The following is a 20221-nucleotide window of genomic DNA, read 5'->3' on the forward strand; positions in this document are numbered from 1 at the left end:
GAAGTGCTTTGCAAAGTGACAGAATTTTCACAATTCTGAAAACAAATTGTAAGTTTAGTTCCACTATAAGTGATGTTAATTCTGTTATGAGAGCTAACCTTCTGAGACAATTTATCAATGCGGTGTGTGAATTGTCACATTAAGCTTTGCTACATCTATACATAGTGAAGTTCAGGATGAAAATGCTGCAGGTCCCATCTCTTCTACATAACAATCCCATGGAAATAAAGCTGATCATTTTATCAGATGGGATCATTAGAACTTACCTGGTTGGATCCTTTGTTTCTGGTGGTTTCTTTCCCAGGTCGTCATTAAGGCCCTTTACAATAAGCTCCAAAAACTCATCGGACTTTCTGAATCTTTCAAGCGTTTTCTCCATCACAGAAAGGACAGAAAGGAGGCGCTTATCATGGCAGAAGAGGATCAGAGATATATTGTTCTACATCTTCCAGATGTTTGGATTTATTTACAGACTAATGATTAATCTCGCATGAAGAATGATAATATTATAAGAGATCACAATTTTGGGGTAAAATTATTCAATTTTAAAAAAAAAAATATATATATAGCAATTACATTATTCTGACAAGACCAATTTTTTTTTTATTTCCTCCCCTTTTTCCCAAAAAATATAACTTTGTTTTTTCATTCACATAGACGGAGGGCTTGTGTTTTGTGGGACTAGTTGTTGTCTGGAATGAGAACATTCAATTTAGCACATAAAGTATTGAAAAATGGGGAAAAAATCAAAGTAATGTTATTATTTTTTTTGTTTGGGTTTTTTTTATGAACATTTAAAAAAAAAAGTGGTTTGTGAGACCATTTTCATCTTGCGAAGATCTAATTTTATAAAATGATCCCATTGATGGAGTTGTCGGCTTTTTCTTGTGGAGAGATCAGTAGTTACAAGTTTCTGATTGCATTTTTGGGAGGGAAGTAGAGCGACCCCAAAACCACAACCACAACCATGGCACTTTACTGTCCTTTACAGCATTGACCCGACGTGTAATAGATTTATATGTAATGAAAGATTGTACTTATGTCAATGCAGCAGAAACAAATATTGTTTTACGCTTTTCCTTTTTTATAGTTGCCAGAAAACCGCAGAACCTTAAGCAGAAAATGACATGAATGAGACCATCTGCTCGGCTTGTACCGGATCCGGGGGTGTTACGCACAAGGCGAAGGTCCCAGAATAAGGATTTGCTTCATTTTGGTGCAGAGTTTCTAGTAGTTTCTGGTTACTACTGTTACAGGCAGATGCTGTCTGCATAATACAGCCAGCACCGCCTCAACCCCCTCCATGCATGTGGACCCCGGCACAAACACTCAGGTCCATCCTTTTATGCTAAGACATTAATAATTCTACAATTATCCCACACAACTTATATACAGAAACCTCCCAACCGTCCCCGATCCAATGGGACTGTCCGGCTGTCGCTGGAGGTCGGGGCTATGTCCTGACGAGCTGTGTTATGTCAGGACAGTCAGTGTAGTACAAGAACGTCTCATGCCGTGCTGCTGTGATCGCTCCTGGAGAGGGGCAGCATCCGCTCCGTATGCCTCGTATACGTCCGGCTCCGCACGACTCGTACACCCGGCTCCGCTCCGTACACCCGGCTCCGCTCCGCACACCTCGTACACGCCCGGCTCCGCTCCGTACACTTGCGGCTCCGATCCGTACACCTCGTACACACACGGCTCCGCTCCGTACACCTCGTACACACGCGGCTCCGCTCCGTACACGCACGGCTCTGCTCTGTACACCTCGTACACACGCGGCTCCACTCCGTACACGCACGGCTCTGCTCTGTACACCTCGTACACACGCGGCTCCGCTAAGTACACCTCGTACACACTCGGCTCTGCTCCGTACACCTCGTACACGCGGCTCTGCTCCGTACACCTCGTACACACGCGGCTCTGCTCCGTACACCTCGTACACACGGCTCTGCTCCGTACACCTCGTACACACGCGGCTCTGCTCCGTACGCCTCGTACACACGGCTCTGCTCCGTACGCCTCGTACACACGCGGCTCCGCTCCGTACGCCTCGTACACACGCGGCTCCGCTCCGTACGCATCGTACACACGCGGCTCCGCTCCGTACACCTCGTACACACGCGGCTCCGCTCCGTACACCTCGTACACACGCGGCTCCGCTCCGTACACCTCGTACACACGCGGCTCTGCTCCGTACACCTCGTACACACGCGGCTCCGCTCCGTACACCTCGTACACACGCGGCTCCGCTCCGTACACCTCGTACACACGCGGCTCCGCTCCGTACACCTCGTACACACGCGGCTCCGCTCCGTACACCTCGTACACACGCGGCTCCGCTCCGTACACCTCGTACACACGCGGCTCCGCTCCGTACACCTCGTACACACGCGGCTCCGCTCCGTACACCTCGTACACACGCGGCTCCGCTCCGTACACCTCGTACACACGCGGCTCTGCTCCGTACACCTCGTACACACGCGGCTCCGCTCCGTACACCTCGTACACACGCGGCTCCGCTCCGTACACCTCGTACACACGCGGCTCCGCTCCGTACACCTCGTACACACGCGGCTCTGCTCCGTACACCTCGTACACACGCGGCTCCGCTCCGTACACCTCGTACACACGCGGCTCCGCTCCGTACACCTCGTACACACGCGGCTCCGCTCCGTACACCTCGTACACACACGGCTCCGCCCCGTACGCCTCGTACACACGCGGCTCTGCTCCGTACACCTCGTACACGCGCGGCTCTGCTCCGTACACCTCGTACACACGCGGCTCTGCTCCGTACACCTCGTACACGCGCGGCTCCGCTCCGTACACCTCGTACACACGCGGCTCTGCTCCGTACACCTCGTACACACACGGCTCCGCTCCGTACACCTCGTACACACGCGGCTCTGCTCCGTACACCTCGTACACGCGCGGCTCTGCTCCGTACACCTCGTACACACACGGCTCCGCTCCGTACACCTCGTACACACGCGGCTCCGCTCCGTACACCTCGTACACACGCGGCTCCGCTCCGTACACCTCGTACACACGCGGCTCCGCTCCGTACACCTCGTACACACGCGGCTCTGCTACATCCACACTGTAAACCCCTCCTGACCCCACACATAAACTTCAGCTCATCCAGCACCATGACAACCAGCACAGCAGAGTCCTGCATCCACTGAGGCCCCTGATCATGTGACCCCTGACTCCTCCCCTCCTGTGACCTCATCACAGCTCCTGTGCGCACAGAGCAGCCATATATGTGGTGGCGGCTCTGCAGGTGGAGGTATGTGGAGACCCCCATTACTGGGCGCAGGGGGCATTAACCCCTTCAGCACCGAGACTCTTTTGGGGTCTTGTGTTGCCCCTTTTTAAGAATCATAAGGTTTTTGTTCTGTTCCCTGTAATAGATACATACGACCCAACTATGGAGACAGGAAGGGAGGAAATGTATTGTTCTCATAGTACAGGACCCCTTTACTGGCCCCACAGTGTAATGCCCCCATTATGCCCCTTATGCAGTATGTATGATGCCTCACACAGTGTAATGCCCCTTATGCAGGATGTATGATGCCCCCACACAGTGTAATGCCCCCATTATGCCCCTTATGCAGTATGTATGATGCACCCACACAGTGTAATGCCCCCATTATGCCCCTTATGCAGGATGTATGATGCCCCCACAGTGTAATGCCCCCATTACGCCCCTTATGCAGGATGTATGATGCCCCCACAGTGTAATGCCCCCATTACGCCCCTTATGCAGGATGTATGATGCCCCCACACAGTGTAATGCTCCCATTATGCCCCTTATGCAGTATGTATGATGCCCCCACACAGTGTAATGCCCCCATTATGTCCCTTATACAGTATGTATGATGCCCCCACAGTGTAATGCCCCCATTATGTCCCTTATATATTATGTATGATTCCCCCACACAGTGTAATGCCCCATTATGCCCCTTATGCAGGATGTATGATGCCCCCATTATGCCCCTGTAAACAGGTGACTGGATACAACCCACAGGCAAACAGAAACCCTCTAACCTTATCTTACTTTATCTACTGACAAGGGTGATGGTCCAGGCACATATAGGCCATTATGTTCTCCTACGTGAATCACATAACTACTGTCATGCGCAGTCACGGGTACGAGTTGCGCGGCGGCAATCAGTTTATCCGGCATTTCAGTGTAAAGAGCGTCACTTCCGGACATGCACACTAGGGTACGGACATTATCGGACCTCTAGCTCATGAGAAGTAGCGCAGGCGCAGTACAATATTGTAGACAGACCACATTCTATATGTCTTATGACAATTCACCTCTAGGAATGGGAATGGGTCTCCTAGTCTGGGGAGGGGTTTTGGATGATGTGGGATATTTAAACATGGACACCTGGCTTTTAGGCACACTATGCTGAACATCATGAATTATCATCCCTGTATGAAGCCTCCTGATGAAGCTGTTGGGGAAACACGTTGAGGCAGATGAACCATTCTCTGATGAGTACCATACCCTTTTCTTAATATATACCTTGAGACATATCTGGTCCTATTTAATTTATCAGTGTATTTTTTTGATATACAGTACAGACCAAAAGTTTGGACACACCTTCTCATTTAAAGATTTTTCTGTATTTTCATGACTATGAAAATTGTACATTCACACTGAAGGCATCAAAACTATGAATTAACACATGTGGAATTATATACTTAACAAAAAAGTGTTTAACAACTGAAAATATGTCTTATATTCTTGGTTCTTCAAAGTAGCCACCTTTAGCTTTGATGACTGCTTTGCACACTCTTGGCATTCTCTTGATGAGCTTCAAGAGGTAGTCACCGAAATGATTTTCACTTCACAGGTGTGCCCTGTCAGGTTTAATAAGTGGGATTTCTTGCCTTATAAATGGGGTTGGGACCATCTGTTGTGTTGTGCAGAAGTCTGGTGGATACTCAGCTGATAGTCCTACTGAATAGACAATTAGAATTTGTATTATGGCAAGAAAAAAGCAGCTAAAGTAAATAAAAACGAGTGGCCATCATTATTTTAAGAAATGATGGTCAGTCAGTCCGAAAAATTGGGCAAACTTTGAAAGTGTCCCCAAGTGCAGTTGCAAGAACCATCAAGCGCTACAAAGAAACTGGCTCACTTGAGGACCGCCCCAGGAAAGGAAGACCAAGAGTCACCTCTGCTTCTGAGGATAAGTTTATCCGAGTCACCAGCCTCAGAAAATCGCAGGTTAACAGCAGCTCAGATTAGAGATCATGTTAAGGCCACACAGAGTTCTAGCAGCAGACACATCTCTACAGCAACTGTTAAGAGGAGACTTTGTGCAGCAGGCCTTCATGGTAAAATAGCTGCTAGAAAACCACTGCTAAGGACAGGCAACAAGCAGAAGAGACTTGTTTGGGCTAAAGAACACAAGGAATGGACATTAGACCAGTGGAAATCTGTGCTTTGGTCTGATGAGTCCAAATTTGAGATCTTTGGTTCCTACCATGTGTCTTTGTGCGACGCAGAAAAGGTGAACGGATGGACTCTATATGCCTGTTTCCCACCGTGAAGCATGGAGGAGGAGGTGTGATGGTGTGGGGGTGCTTTGCTGGTGTCACTGTTGGGGATTTATTCAAAACTGAAGGCATACTGAACCAGCATGGCTACCACAGCATCTTGCAGCGGCATGCTATTCCATCCGGTTTGCGTTTAGTTGGACCATCATTTATTTTTCAACAGGACAATGACCCCAAACACACCTCCAGGCTGTGTAAGGGCTATTTGACCAAGAAGGAGAGTAATGTGGTGCTACGCCAGATGACCTGGCCTCCACAGTCATCAGACCTGAACCCAATCGAGATGGTTTGAGATGAGCTGGACCGCAGAGTGAAGGCAAAAGGGCCAACAAGTGCTAAGCATCTCTGGGAACTCCTTCAAGATTGTTGGAAGACCATTTCCGGTGACTACCTCTTGAAGCTCATCAAGAGAATGCCAAGAGTGTGCAAAGCAGTCATCAAAGCAAAAGGTGGCTACTTTGAAGAACCTCAAATATAAGACATATTTTCAGTTGTTTCACACTTTTTTGTTAAGTATATAATTCCACATGTGTTAATTCATAGTTTTGATGTCTTCAGTGTGAATGTACAATTTTCAAAGTCATGAAAATACAGAGAAATCTTTAAATGAGAAGGTGTGTCCAAACTTTTGGTCTGTACTGTATGAGTTAACTAGGGCTTCTGAGGGACAGCCACCAGTGAGCGGGGGGCGCCATTTTTGTTCCTTAGGGTTCTAACCTCCACAGCTAGGCAGAAACCGCTTTGTTTAGGTACGGGATATTGTACAGTAGTGACTGTTTCATTTATTCAGCAGCATCATTGCTTACATCTGTTTATGTACATCCACAACAAGCCATTCAGCAGGTAATTTTGCTAGTTTTTAGAATATATTCAGTACAGACCAAAAGTTTGGACACACCTCATTTAAAGAATTTTCTGTATTTTCATGACTTTGAAAATTGTACATTCACACTGAAGGCATCAAAACTATGAATTAACACATGTGGAATTATATACTTAACAAAAAAGTGTGAAACAGCTGAAAATATGTCTTATATTCTAGGTTCTTCAAAGTAGCCACCTTTTTCTTTGATGACTGCTTTGCACACTCTGGGCATTCTCTTGATGAGCTTCAAGAGGTAGTCACCGGAAATGGTTTTCACTTCACAGGTGTGCCCTGTCAGGTTTAATAAGTGGGATTTCTTGCACTATAAATGGGGTTGGGACCATCAGTTGTGTTGTGCAGAAGTCTGGTGGATACACAGCTGATAATCCTACTGAATAGACTGTTAGCTGATTTTTTCTTGCCATTATACAAATTCTAAGTAAAGAAAAACTAGTGGCCATCATTATTTTAAGAAATGATGGTCAGTCAGTCCGAAAAATTGGGCAAACTTTGAAAGTGTCCCCAAGTGCAGTTGCAAGAACCATCAAGCGCTACAAAGAAACTGGCTCACTTGAGGACCGCCCCAGGAAAGGAAGACCAAGAGTCACCTCTGCTTCTGAGGATAAGTTTATCCGAGTCACCAGCCTCAGAAAATCGCAGGTTATCAGCAGCTCAGATTAGAGATCATGTTAATGCCACACAGAGTTCTAGCAGCAGACACATCTCTACAGCAACTGTTAAGAGGAGACTTTGTGCAGCAGGCCTTCATGGTAAAATAGCTGCTAGAAAACCACTGCTAAGGACAGGCAACAAGCAGAAGAGACTTGTTTGGGCTAAAGAACACAAGGAATGGACATTAGACCAGTGGAAATCTGTGCTTTGGTCTGATGAGTCCAAATTTGAGATCTTTGGTTCCTACCATGTGTCTTTGTGCGACGCAGAAAAGGTGAACGGATGGACTCTATTTGCCTGTTTCCCACCGTGAAGCATGGAGGAGATGGTGTGGGGGTGCTTTGCTGGTGACACTGTTGGGGATTTATTCAAAACTGAAGGCATACTGAACCAGCATGGCTACCACAGCATCTTGCAGCGGCATGCTATTCCATCCGGTTTGCGTTTAGTTGGACCATCATTTATTTTTCAACAGGACAATGACCCCAAACACACCTCCAGGCTGTGTAAGGGCTATTTGACCAAGAAGGAGAGTAATGGGGTACTACGCCAGATGACCTGGCCTCCACAGTCATCAGACCTGAACCCAATCGAGATGGTTTGGGGTGAGCTGGACTGCAGAGTGAAGGCAAAAGGGCCAACAAGTGCTAAGCATCTCTGGGAACTCCTTCAAGATTGTTGGAAGACCATTTCCGGTGACTACCTCTTGAAGCTCATCAAGAGAATGCCAAGAGTGTGCAAAGCAGTCATCAAAGCAAAAGGTGGCTACTTTGAAGAACCTAGAATATAAGACATATTTTCAGTTGTTTCACACTTTTTTGTTAAGTATATAATTCCACATGTGTTAATTCATAGCTTTGATGCCTTCAGTGTGAATGTACAATTTTCATAGTCATGAAAATACAGAAAAATCTTTAAATGAGAAGGTGCGTCCAAACTTTTGGTTTGTACTGTATGTTGTTAGTCCCAGTTTTCAATTCATATATTTAAAAAAGGTTTAATATTTTATTTTAGGGGGCGTTTCCCACAGTATTGCCCCCTTCACACACAGTATGGTACCATCCACCCCACCGACTACCCCACAGCTAATGAATGAATACTCACTTAACCCCATTCTTGGTGCAGATAATAATGAACAAAGTAACTATGAGATATTTGCCACACAATAGTTGGCAAGACCGTATCATCCATAGCGGCCGCCCATGCGGCCTGTATGGTGCCCATGAATTGAGACGGCTCGGCACCGAGCACGCTCTCCTTATCCATCATCACAATTTCAGTGATATCCACATTCCCATGATGGTGATACCATTGAATAGAATAGTGAATCAGGGAGTTGAAGGGTCCCTGATCCACCATTCAGCCGTGTGTGTGTGTGGTGTTTTTTTTGTTGTTTGTTTTTTAAATATCAGGATTTGGGGGGGAAATCATTCTGAGCCAGATGGGCACACAGGAGAATAAGGGAATATTGCTGCCCGATAGGTGTCAGCTGTATGTATGTAATACTAACAGCCCCATACACGAGATAAGTGTTGGCTGAGCGGTCATTTAGGAGACGGCTATCTCTCCCGACTCCTCCGTACACACAAATATTCCAGCTTTCCTGTGGTCTGTGTGAGAGAGTCGCCTCTGTACTCCTCTATTGGAAGATTATCTACAGGAAGAACAAACGGATTAGCTTCTAAAATTCAGGATGCCAGATCCTTCTCTGCCCTGATATTGTGAAGGTTTCACCAATTTAAGATACACTAGGTAACTGCTCTCCTCCAAATTAAAGATGTCTGAGTGCATGCAGAGAAGCTAGTTAACCCAATCTGCTAGTCTGGTTGAAAAACTTCACTCAGAAACTGAACCACGCAAAATTGCACAATGGCATACTTTATTACGTAGACATGGGGTTAAATAGCATTCTCCTTCTAGGTGGGATTAGTAAAATGTATTGCTCTTTTCTGATAACTCGGCACGCTGTAATTTGTCCATCTATGTATCTCTTGGTTTGAGTAACGCCTTAGGAATTCTGATGGGAGGGGTGAGTTTGCCTCTCAGCGCCATCTTTACCAACTCGACATGAATCTCTCTGTTATCAGCCATGCACATACATACGTCATTCCCAGGAAATCATTTAGTTGTTCATGTCTACAGATTAGAACAGAAGCTGTTAGTTATATATTCATTAACTATTAACATAATCGATGTGCATATACACATTTGCATACATACATACACATAGATTATTCCATCATCTCTATATTAATTCACACTGATTAGGTAATCTATTAAAAGAAACTAATTGATTTTCTATAAAATATATATTTTACCTTGACAACATCATCTGTCGGGAGGCCCCCAAATAATGTATATAGTCTACCAAACCCCAGAAATAAGTTGCATGAAAGCACTGTAGTCTAATGTGTATGGGGGCATTAAAAAGTAGCTTATTGGACATTGCCTCTGGCCCGGCCTAATAGACTTTTCTACATTGCGGGCCCAGACACCATTATTGGTTATTTAAGTATCGTAGTAACTAGGCAGCCCCATACTATCGAGTACTTGGGAGAAGAGGGGCACTGAGCCAAACTCTGTCAAACCTTATTAGATGCCATGTTTGCTCTTGACAGCAGCAAGTGGTTAAACTGCCAGGGTTTGTGTAGCAGCCGCACCTGTGCCATCGGAGTACATCTATGTTCTGGTGCCCAAAAGAGTTACTTTTTAACATGTTAAACAATTGTTTTAAAATAATTAATAAAATGTTAATATCTGCTTTTTTATGGAGCTTTTTCTTGTAATATAGGAAAGCCTAAGGCCAGAAATAGACCCCATAAAACACTGTACATGGAGACTTTGGCATCAAATAACTCCTGTCTTGGTGAGACTGCTATCAAATAATTTCTGTCCACGGTATTTGTGCAAACAAACATGCTTTTATAAATGCCTCAAACTTCTGTGTGTGAATCAGACATGAGCTCTAACTTGTTAGAAGATGACAGTCCGGTGAAGAAAGGAAACATATAGACGGCCGTTGGGGATGTAGTTTGTAACAGACTGTGGCTAAATATGTTTATAGACCTGTAGTAGAAGATGAAGATGTCGTCCTCATGAAGTAGTTATTTCTCATGTCACGTGTAATGAATATCTCCTGCAGCATTACTAATGCCGATTCCAGTGTCAGTAAATGAGACAAGAATTAGCAATAAGGTAGAGGAGTCTATGAGAAAAGTATTCAGCTGCAGACTCCGAGGAAGAAACTGCTTGTTGTCTGGCCTAAAATATATAGGTTTTATTAGTATATATTAAGACGATATCTAAATACTGTAAAAAATAAATCTCAAATATTTCCCCTTATTATCTCCAGTAATTGTATTATTACACAGGATTTTTTGATGTTACATCAGCTCATCTTCTCATTCAGGTCTCTACAATATCGGATCCTCTCAGTGAATATCTTCTATATTAGAGTTTTCCTGATTTACCCATCAAAGATAGTTTTGGACACAGATAAGATGGCTGAGAAAATATTAAAAATCACCCTAGAGATCCTCTTCTGGCTTACTGGAGAGGTGAGAGATTCTGATTATGCCACATTGCATCATTCTTATCTATGGAAATAACAGATGGACAAAACTGGAGAGGTGAGGACTCTGGAAATGTCTGGAGTGAGATTTATTAATGTGTCTCTCCATAATCAGGATTACACAATAATGGGGAAGACCTCTAGTGAGCGCTGTCAGGACCCTATGTCTGAGGGATTGGGAAGACCCCTGAGCCCAATCACAGGGCTTCCACCTCATCACCTGGTACATGAGAACATGAATGACCAAAAGATCCTAGATCTGGCCTACAAGATGATTGAGCTTCTGACTGGAGAGGTAACTCTGCTGGGAATGCTGAGACATTTTATAGTAAAGCTATGAAGGGATTGTGGGATGACTCTCTCATTGTATGTGTCAGGTTCCTATAAGGTGTCAGGACGTCACCGTCTATTTCTCCATGGAGGAGTGGGAGTATTTACAAGGACACAAAGATCTGTACAAGGACATCATGATAGAGGTTCCCCAGCCCCTCACATCACCAGGTAATAGACAGGACTAAATACACACGACCTATAATTATCTGTATGTAAACAATGAATTCAGTCCTTGTATGTGTTTCCTCCAGATCTATCCAGTAAGAGGACAACACCAGGGAGATGTCAACGTCCTCTTCTTCCACAGGACTGTAAACAAGAAGATCTCAATGTTCCTCAGGATCATCAGGTAGATGGAGAGAAGGTGTCATCAGATCTCCCCTATATGTCTTGTTTTATCCACCAGATGTCTTGTTTTGTCCACCAGTATTATATGGTTTATACTTGTGTAATGAGAACGGTGGAGATGGCAGGATTAGTGCTGATCATAGATGTGACTTCTCCATCTGTCTGTGACTTATACAATATTTTTTTCAGGATGAAGATCTGACCCATATTAATACTATACAGACATATGAAAGGGGTTATGAGTGGTGTAAAGAGGAGATTCCTACATATGACCACCCAAGTGAGTAGTAACCACTAAATGAAGAGAAGTCACAGATTCTTCTGGTTTACTGGTCATGTAGGCTGGCCATATCACAATCGTGAGATCACCATTTTGAATCTAGACCAAAACCTTCTCTTCCACCAAAAATTGTTCAAATGACTTTGGGCATTGAAAGCCCTTTTCTATGCAACTTACAACCTGGAAGATCCACCTCCAATTGAAATTAGAAGATCCTGACTTTTACCTGCCCAGATCTGTAAACTACAAAGCTAAATGACAGTGTACGTAGAATGTGGTGACAAGTTAGAAAATCACTTGAAGAAAAATATTATGATGAGCCTGTAAGAGAAAGCGGAGGGTAATGATGCTGTCCGCTTCCTAGAATCCTGATATCTTACTAGATTAATCTACCTTCTCTCCCTTCTGTGCTGCTGAATGTGCTCATATGGTCCTTACAAGACCAGGTCCAGTCTTTATGACCAAACCTCGCTTTTATGATTGGCAACATTAAATGTGCAGTGAGGGCCAAGTATGAATTTCTGTATAATAACAACAGAGTTTTCCTTTACCCTGACTTTTCAATTTCTTTTTAAACCAAATAACTTCAAATAGATAAAGCATACAAAAAAACATTACACCTGTGCCATGATATATCTCTAAGCTATGAGTGGCAGATGGCTGTAAAAAAAAATTATTCATGCCTGCAGGAGATGTGTTGGCATGACTCGAGCCCTGGTTTCATGGATTCACTCAACGTCATAGATTATATTATCGATCCTAAAGAATTTAGATACAATTTATCCTGAAATGGGGTCACTAATACTTTCTCTACTCTTCTGGTCAGGACTCCTAGTAGCTCCAACGGTCTACCATAAATAAGTGCAACTCTGGTTTAGTGTTGGAGTCCCCCCTTCCCCCAAACATGCATTCTTGTTGGCGATGCAACGTGTTTTTTTTATTTTCTTTTTTTTTACAGGTTCATTCTGTATGATAGTAACAAAGAAAATGATGGCACTTCCACTATAAGAAATAGGTGTGAACAGGTGCTTACTAAGAGGAGCTAACTCCATATACAATGAAAAAACAAAGTAGCACTCTGTAACGCTGAGTATGTGAATATGAAATATGAATAGCATTACTGCTGTAGAAAATAGAAATAAATGAAAAATATTTGAAAAAATTTTAGCGCATGTAAATATGAAGTATGAAATATGAATAGCCTTACTGCTGTAGAATATAGAAATAAATGAGAAATCTTAGCGCATAAATTGGCCAATTCATGTGTACCTGACAGCCACGATAAGGCATTTCTCGATGTCAGGACCTAACAATGTGCGGCTGTCAGGTACACATGAATTGGCCAATTTATGCGCTAAGATTTCTCATTTATTTCTATTTTCTACAACAGTAATGCTATTCATACTTCATATTCACATACTCAGCGTTACAGAGTGCTACTTTGTTTTTTCATTCTGTATGATAGTTTCATTGTGGTGGGATCGGCCGGCCTCACTTATGTGAGTCTGTAACTCAATGGTAGTATTTCAAAAAAGGTCTCCATTGTCTCTTCCAAATGCCCGAGTTCTAAATTTAAGACACCTCAGCTCTGCACTATTATATAAAGGTCTTATTAAATGTATATTTCTTCTTGAGACTCATGTGACAGAAAATATTGGCCCTTACTATAGTTTAAATTGCCAGGAGCTACCAAGAAGCATACTCTAATTATCCCAGAGAGGTTTCACCATTAGTTACTCTTTTTTTTTTTTTTTTTGATCTTTTCATTAGATGCGTTATTGTCTATAGTCAAAGTTTTGCCCATCACCCTTTAACCCCTCTACATGGATCTGTACTTACACAAAGACCCCTAGGCTTGGACTTGGTGTTGCCTGCTATTCTGTGGTGTGAGATGACAAGAAAAATAGTCAGGTTGCCGTATCAGAACCAGGAGGTTAGAGAAAATACAAATTCAGAAGACACAATAGTAGTCAGTAAATGGGCTGGGATCACAAGAAGGAACTAAGAAGAAAATACACAACACGGGAGCTGAACACAGAAGACTTAACCAGCGGAGAACAAGGCTGTATCAGGCAGCTTCCAGCATTATGCATGAGCTTTAGTAGGGTGTGGTGCTTTCCATTTGAGTTAAGTAGGGATCATATTTGAATTTGGAAGAGCGGATTTTGCTGGATTGGTTTATAGAAGCCATGTTTCTTTTCAAGAGTTTTTGAGCCACTAATGATGTGGAAACCTGTTTTTCCGTTGACAGATGATGGACCTGAGTGGGGGCTTGTTTTTTGTGAAATGAGTAGAAATTTTTATTGGTATTATTTTTGCATATTTAATATTTGGGAGGTAGAATGAACAAAAAGTTGAACACCAAGCTCTACTGGTTCATGCTATGAGGTTTTCTATTAGACTGTGAACTGTCATTGTCTAAGTGAATAATTCAATATTTTTACATAACTTGCCATTTGTACCAACAGTTTAAGGGGAAATGTTCAAAAATATAAATTTCAAGAATATTTTATTCAAATGTAATATTTTTTTACTTAGCAGATGACTGTACCAGGAGATCAGAGGGACAGCTGACATCTTCAATTTTCAAATCAGATGAGCTTGAGATCCCACAGGATACAATTGAAGTGAATGCCATTACTCCAGATATACCATCATCCCTTCACAGCAAAGATGTGCCATCTGATCCTTTGAAACAGGTCCTATCTTCTGATTCGTTACCGACTACGAAAGAAAATCAAAGTCACAAAATAGGCATTAAAAAACTAACTGCTCCTAAAGCAAAGAAGCCATTTTCATGGTCAGAATGTGGAAATAGTTTTCCCCTCAAAAAGTTTTTTCTTAAACATCAAAAAATTCACACACCAAAGAATAGATTTTCTTGTTTTAACAAGAAAGCCAGTTGTCTTAGTCACCAAAGAACTCACACAGGGGAGAAGCCTTTTTCATGTTCAGAATGTGGGAAATGTTTTAACCAGAAATTAGATCTTGTTACACATCAGAGAACTCACACAGGGGAGAAGCCTTTTTCCTGTTCAGAATGTGGGAAATGTTTTTTCCTGAAAGCGCATCTTGATAGACATCAGAGAATTCACACAGGGAAGATGCCTTTTTCATGTTCAGAATGTGGGAGATGTTTTAACCAGAAATCAGATCTTGTTACACATCAGAGAACTCACACAGGGGAGAAGCCTTTTTCATGTTCAGAATGTGGGAAATGTTTTACAGTGAAATCAAATCTTATTAAGCACCAGAGAACTCACACAGGAGAGAAGCCTTTTTCATGTTCAGAATGTGGGAAATGTTTTACAGAGAAATCAAATCTTATCAAACATCAGAGAATTCACACAGGGGAGAAGCCTTTTTCATGTTCAGAATGTGGGAAATGTTTTAACCAGAAATTAGATCTTGTTGCACATCAAAGAACTCACACAGGGGAAAAACCTTTTTCATGTTCAGAATGTGGGAAATGTTTTACAGGGAAATCAAGTCTTGTTAAGCACCAGAGAACTCACACAGGAGAGAAGCCTTTTTCATGTTCAGAATGTGGGAAATATTTTACAGAGAAATCAAGTCTCATCAAACATCAGAGAATTCACACAGGGGAGAAGCCTTTTTCCTGTTCAGAATGTGGGAAATTTTTTCACCGGAAAGCGTATCTTGATAGACATCAGAGAAGTCACAGAGGGGAGAAGTCTTTTTTATATCCTTAATGTGGAAAATGTTTTACTTGAAAAGACACACTTTTAGCAATAAAAAATTGTGCTAATAAGTGAGTGCGTCCTATAGACTGAAGGTAGCTTCCTGTGACTGAGAACAATGAGACAGTGTCCTTTCTGATTAGTGAGAGAACTGCTCTCGCCTCAAGCCCCACACTTATCTAACTGATTGGTGCAGAAGAGGAGAGGAAGGTACTGGGACCTGTACAGACTGCACATCCTGACTGAGCAGCTGAAGAACCTAGCTCATGGACCTTTCAGATTATGTAACACTGTTTTACATATTTTTAAAAGTTGTCAGGTTCCGTTGTGAACTGAGCTCTTTCTTAATGAGTTTAACCTCCTGAATTCAAATTGGACAATGAGTTTTCCTTTTACTGCTGCATATAATTTAATGATAAAAGTTCCAGTACTTTGAAACAGTATTATTTTTGTAAATATATAGATGCAGAATATTTTGTTATGCCAATTTTCTGATATTTATTTAGAGAAAACTTAGAAACAATTCAAATAACTAAAACCTGTCTAAACCCTATTGCAAATTTTAAACCGTTACAGAAATTGCACTACAAAATTAGTCCTCATTCAGCGACAACTGTTTTTTGCTTGTTTCTTGTACTCCTGTATCGGATCATCTCATAAATTTATGCAACAGTAATCTGCAAGCATTGATGGATTTCATTTTCCTTGATATCTTTTCTCCATAGCTGCAATATCTTGGTTGCATCTCTCACCATCCTCGTCTCTCACTACTCCACAGTTTGGTTGAAGAAAAGTCTAGAATGTAAGAAATTAATCATTAAGGACATGTTACAGCCAAGATCCTTATATGTTTTGAGGAGAAATAACACCAACTCTTCATAGTTACTGTATCTGCCCTTGAGTTTCCCAAAACGTTGGTTACCACAAATGCAAATGTAGATGATACAGACTTTTCCTTGCCCTGCAACAAATGAAGAAACTCCTCATCTTGAAAAAGCTTACGAATCTGAAGTCCAATAAAGACTCCTTCTTTTATATTTGCTTCACTTAACTTTGTAAAGTTATAAATCAAATGCAGGAATGCTTTTACATTTTTATCCATATCCTTTACAAAGTTATTCATAGTAACATAGTTTTTAAGGTTGAAGGAAGACTAAGTCCATCTAGTTCAACCCATAGCCTAACATGTTGATCCAGAGGAAGGCAAAAAAAAACCATGTGGCAAACACTAAGCTCCACATTGGGGAAAAAAATTCCTTCCCGACTCCATACGACAATCAGACTAGTTCCCTGGATCAACGCCCTATCAAGGAATCTAGTATATATAACCTGTAATATTATACTTTTCAAGAAAGGCATCCATGCATTAGGCCCAACTTGATAAGATTTTGTTACCACCATTGCCTAGGTGGGTCCTCAACTTCTGGATGCAGGACAGTTTACTCCCTTTCTGAAGTGAATGTCAGAGAGGCCAGTCCCTTTTTTTTGTAGCAATATTCTCTTGCATGACTATCCCACTCACACAGAAAGCAGCAGTACTTTCGTGCAACAACCCTGACGACATATGTGAACAAGCAGATGTAGGAGCTCCTGCCGAGCATCTAGCTAATTATCCGATATACAACCTGACGACCATCCTGAAAATCATCATACATCTACCAGTTAACTTTCTGAGTGTGGAAGTAATTTGCTCCAGGGGTAAAAAATGACCAGGAAAAGCCACATAAAAACTGCGGGAGAAGCAGGCTCTCAGCTCCAAGATGACACCATGGTTGTCACGCTGGAGACAGATTGAGCAGGGGAGAAGAGGAGGAGAGAAGTGGCCAGGCTGTAGCAATTTGCCTGAACAGAAACACAGGTCTCAGCAGGTGACAGTGGCCTTCTTATAACAGCTACCCACACCTGTGCATGGGCTCCAAGTGGAAGAGTTGGGTGTGCAGGAGATGGGAGAGGCAGCTGCATTGAAGGGGATGAAAAGACCCCAAAATTGCATGTGGCACAATACTCACTGCCCCACGGCCTAATCTGCACCAATGGGACATACAGGTACCTGAGGAACCTACTTTAAAAGACGTTTTCATTGCAGTGGTACATTGTAAATTCTCTCCATCTGCTTTCAATGTACATTTGGTGGTCTTAAAGATGAGATGGCAGGTATATGACACAAACTGCAGAAAATATAGCAGGGGCAGTGGAAGGCAGAGTCAGCACCATTGAGGACCAGATAGCCGATACAAGCAAGGAGAACAGGCTTGCAGAACTGCAAATATCAGCACAGCTGGCAGAAACAGATGATCTTGAAAACAGGTCAAGACTCAATGATATACCACTTATTGATGTGCCTGAAAAAATAGAAGGCTCTTTTCCTACTGAATTCTTTGAAAACTGGCTGAAATTAATAATCAGGCTTGAAACCTTAACCCTCCTATAAGCTGTAGAACGAGCTCATAGGGTGCTCATCTTCCTCCTGGGCTTCCACAAAGACCTGTGCTGGCTAAAGTTTTACACTACCGGGACAGAGATATTATCCTGCAACAGCCAAGGGATCACCCAGATGTAACAATCAATGGGTCCAAAATCTAGATCTTTTCAGATTATTCTATAGAAGTGCAGAAACAAAGAGACAGATTAATTGATATAAAAAACATCTGAGAGATCTGCACATTCCATATTCAATTATTATACTTAATAAACTTTTCTGAATTGACGTCTTCAATAAATCAGCAGCACGGGAATTATCCACAAATTTCTCCAGATCCTGATATTCATCGGTTTTGACAAACCCATGGATCCGCAGCAGCTGAACATCAAACTTAAAACGCCAAAGAAAAGAGTACAAATCAGGTAAGCACAATCTGATACAAATACTCTTAAATGTTTGTTGGGTAAGACCCTATTTGCGCTACTTTCCCCCTAGTGTTTTATCTTGGATACAGCAGCAGTACATTTGAATCGTCTCCCGGTCTGGCAATTGTCAAAGGAGATCTCGGCTGCAGAGGGAATTATCTATATACAGTACAGACCAAAAGTTTGGACACACCTCATTTAAAGATTTTTCTGTATTTTCATGACTATGAAAATTGTACATTCACACTGAAGGCATCAAAACTATGAATTAACACATGTGGAATTATATACTTAACAAAAAAGTGTGAAACAACTGAAAATATGTCTTATATTCTAGGTTCTTCAAAGTAGCCACCTTTTGCTTTGATGACTGCTTTGCACACTCTTGGCATTCTCTTGATGAGCTTCAAGTGGTAGTCACCAGAAATGGTCTTCACTTCACAGGTGTGCCCTGTCAGGTTTAATTAGTGGGATTTCTTGCCTTATAAATGGGGTTGGGCCCATCAGTTGTGTTGTGCAGAAGTCTGGTGAATACACAGCTGATAGTCCTACTGAATAGACTGTTAGCTGTTTTTTTCTTGCCACAATACAAATTCTAAGTAAAGAAAAACGAGTGGCCATCATTACTTTAAGAAATGAAGGTCAGTCAGTCCGAAAAATTGGGCAAACTTGGAAAGTCTCCCCAAGTGCAGTTGCAAAAACCATCAAGCGCTACAAAGAAACTGGCTCACATGAGGACCGCCCCAGGAAAGGAAGACCAAGAGTCACCTCTGCTTCTGAGGATACGTTTATCCGAGTCACCAGCCTCAGAAATCGCAGGTTAACAGCAGCTCAGATTAGAGACCAGGTCAATGCCACACAGAGTTCTAGCAGCAGACTAGTGTTGAGCGAGTATGTTCTGTTAACTCTTTCGCCGAGTATGTTCGGGCCGAGCACCAAGTTTTTACAGCTGCTCTGTGATATGTTTGAATCGCTCCCGTGTGCATGATTTGCAACTGTTGGACAGTTTTAATACATGGGAGGAATGTCTATTTCTTACACATTCCTCACATGTAATAAAGCTGTCAAACAGTTGCAAATCATGCACACGGGAGTAATTCAAACATATCACCAAGCAGCTGTAACTACTCGGAGCACGGCCCGAGCATACTCGGCGAAAGGGTTAACAGAACATACTCGCTCAACACTACAGCAGACACATCTCTACAACAACTGTTAAGAGAAGACTTTGTGCAGCAGGCCTTCATGGTAAAATAGCTGCTAGCAAACCACTGCTAAGAACAGGCAACAAGCAGAAGAGACTTGTTTGGGCTAAAGAACACAAGAAATGGACATTAGACCAGTGGAAATCTGTGCTTTGGTCTGATGAGTCCAAATTTGAGATCTTTGGTTCCAACCACCGTGTCTTTGTGCGACGCAGAAAAGGTGAACGAATGGACTCTACATGCCTGGTTCCCACCGTGAAGCATGGAGGAGGAGGTGTTATGGTGTGCTGGTGCTTTGCTGGTGACACTGTTGGGGATTTATTCAAAATTGAAGGCATACTGAACCAGCATGGCTACCACAGCATCTTGCAGTGGCATGCTATTCCATCCCGTTTGTGTTTAGTTGGACCATCATTTATTTTTCAACAATGACCCCAAACACACTTCCAGGCTGTGTAAGGGCTATTTGACCATGAAAGAGAGTGATGGGGTGCTACGCCAGATGACCTGGTCTCCATTGTCACCAGACCTGAACCCAATCGAGATGGTTTGGGGTGAGCTGGACCGCAGAGTGAAGGCAAAAGGGCCAACATGTGCTAAGCATCTCTGGGAACTGCTTCAAGATTGTTGGAAAACCATTTCCGGTGACTACCTCTTGAAGCTCATCAAGAGAATGCCAAGAGTGTGCAAAGCAGTCATCAAAGCAAAAGGTGGCTACTTTGAAGAACCTAGAATATAAGACATATTTTCAGTTGTTTCACACTTTTTTGTTAAGTATATAATTCCACATGTGTTAATTCATAGTTTTGATGCCTTCAG

At 42.7% G+C, this 20221-nt stretch overlaps 1 protein-coding gene and 1 pseudogene across 1 annotated transcript in view; both read left to right on the forward strand.

The window, feature by feature from the left end:
• The window catches only part of LOC141182811 (gastrula zinc finger protein XlCGF66.1-like), a 257706-nt gene that overhangs the window by 71972 nt on the left and 165513 nt on the right, over positions 1 to 20221 (forward strand). The window lies entirely within an intron of this gene.
• The window catches only part of LOC141182814 (uncharacterized), a 209451-nt pseudogene continuing 192461 nt past the window's right edge, over positions 3232 to 20221 (forward strand).

The sequence above is a fragment of the Phyllobates terribilis genome, unplaced genomic scaffold (assembly GCF_046119375.1).
Source record: "Phyllobates terribilis strain yellow unplaced genomic scaffold, ASM4611937v1 Scaffold_36__1_contigs__length_13169755, whole genome shotgun sequence".
NCBI classification, from domain to species: domain Eukaryota; kingdom Metazoa; phylum Chordata; class Amphibia; order Anura; family Dendrobatidae; genus Phyllobates; species Phyllobates terribilis.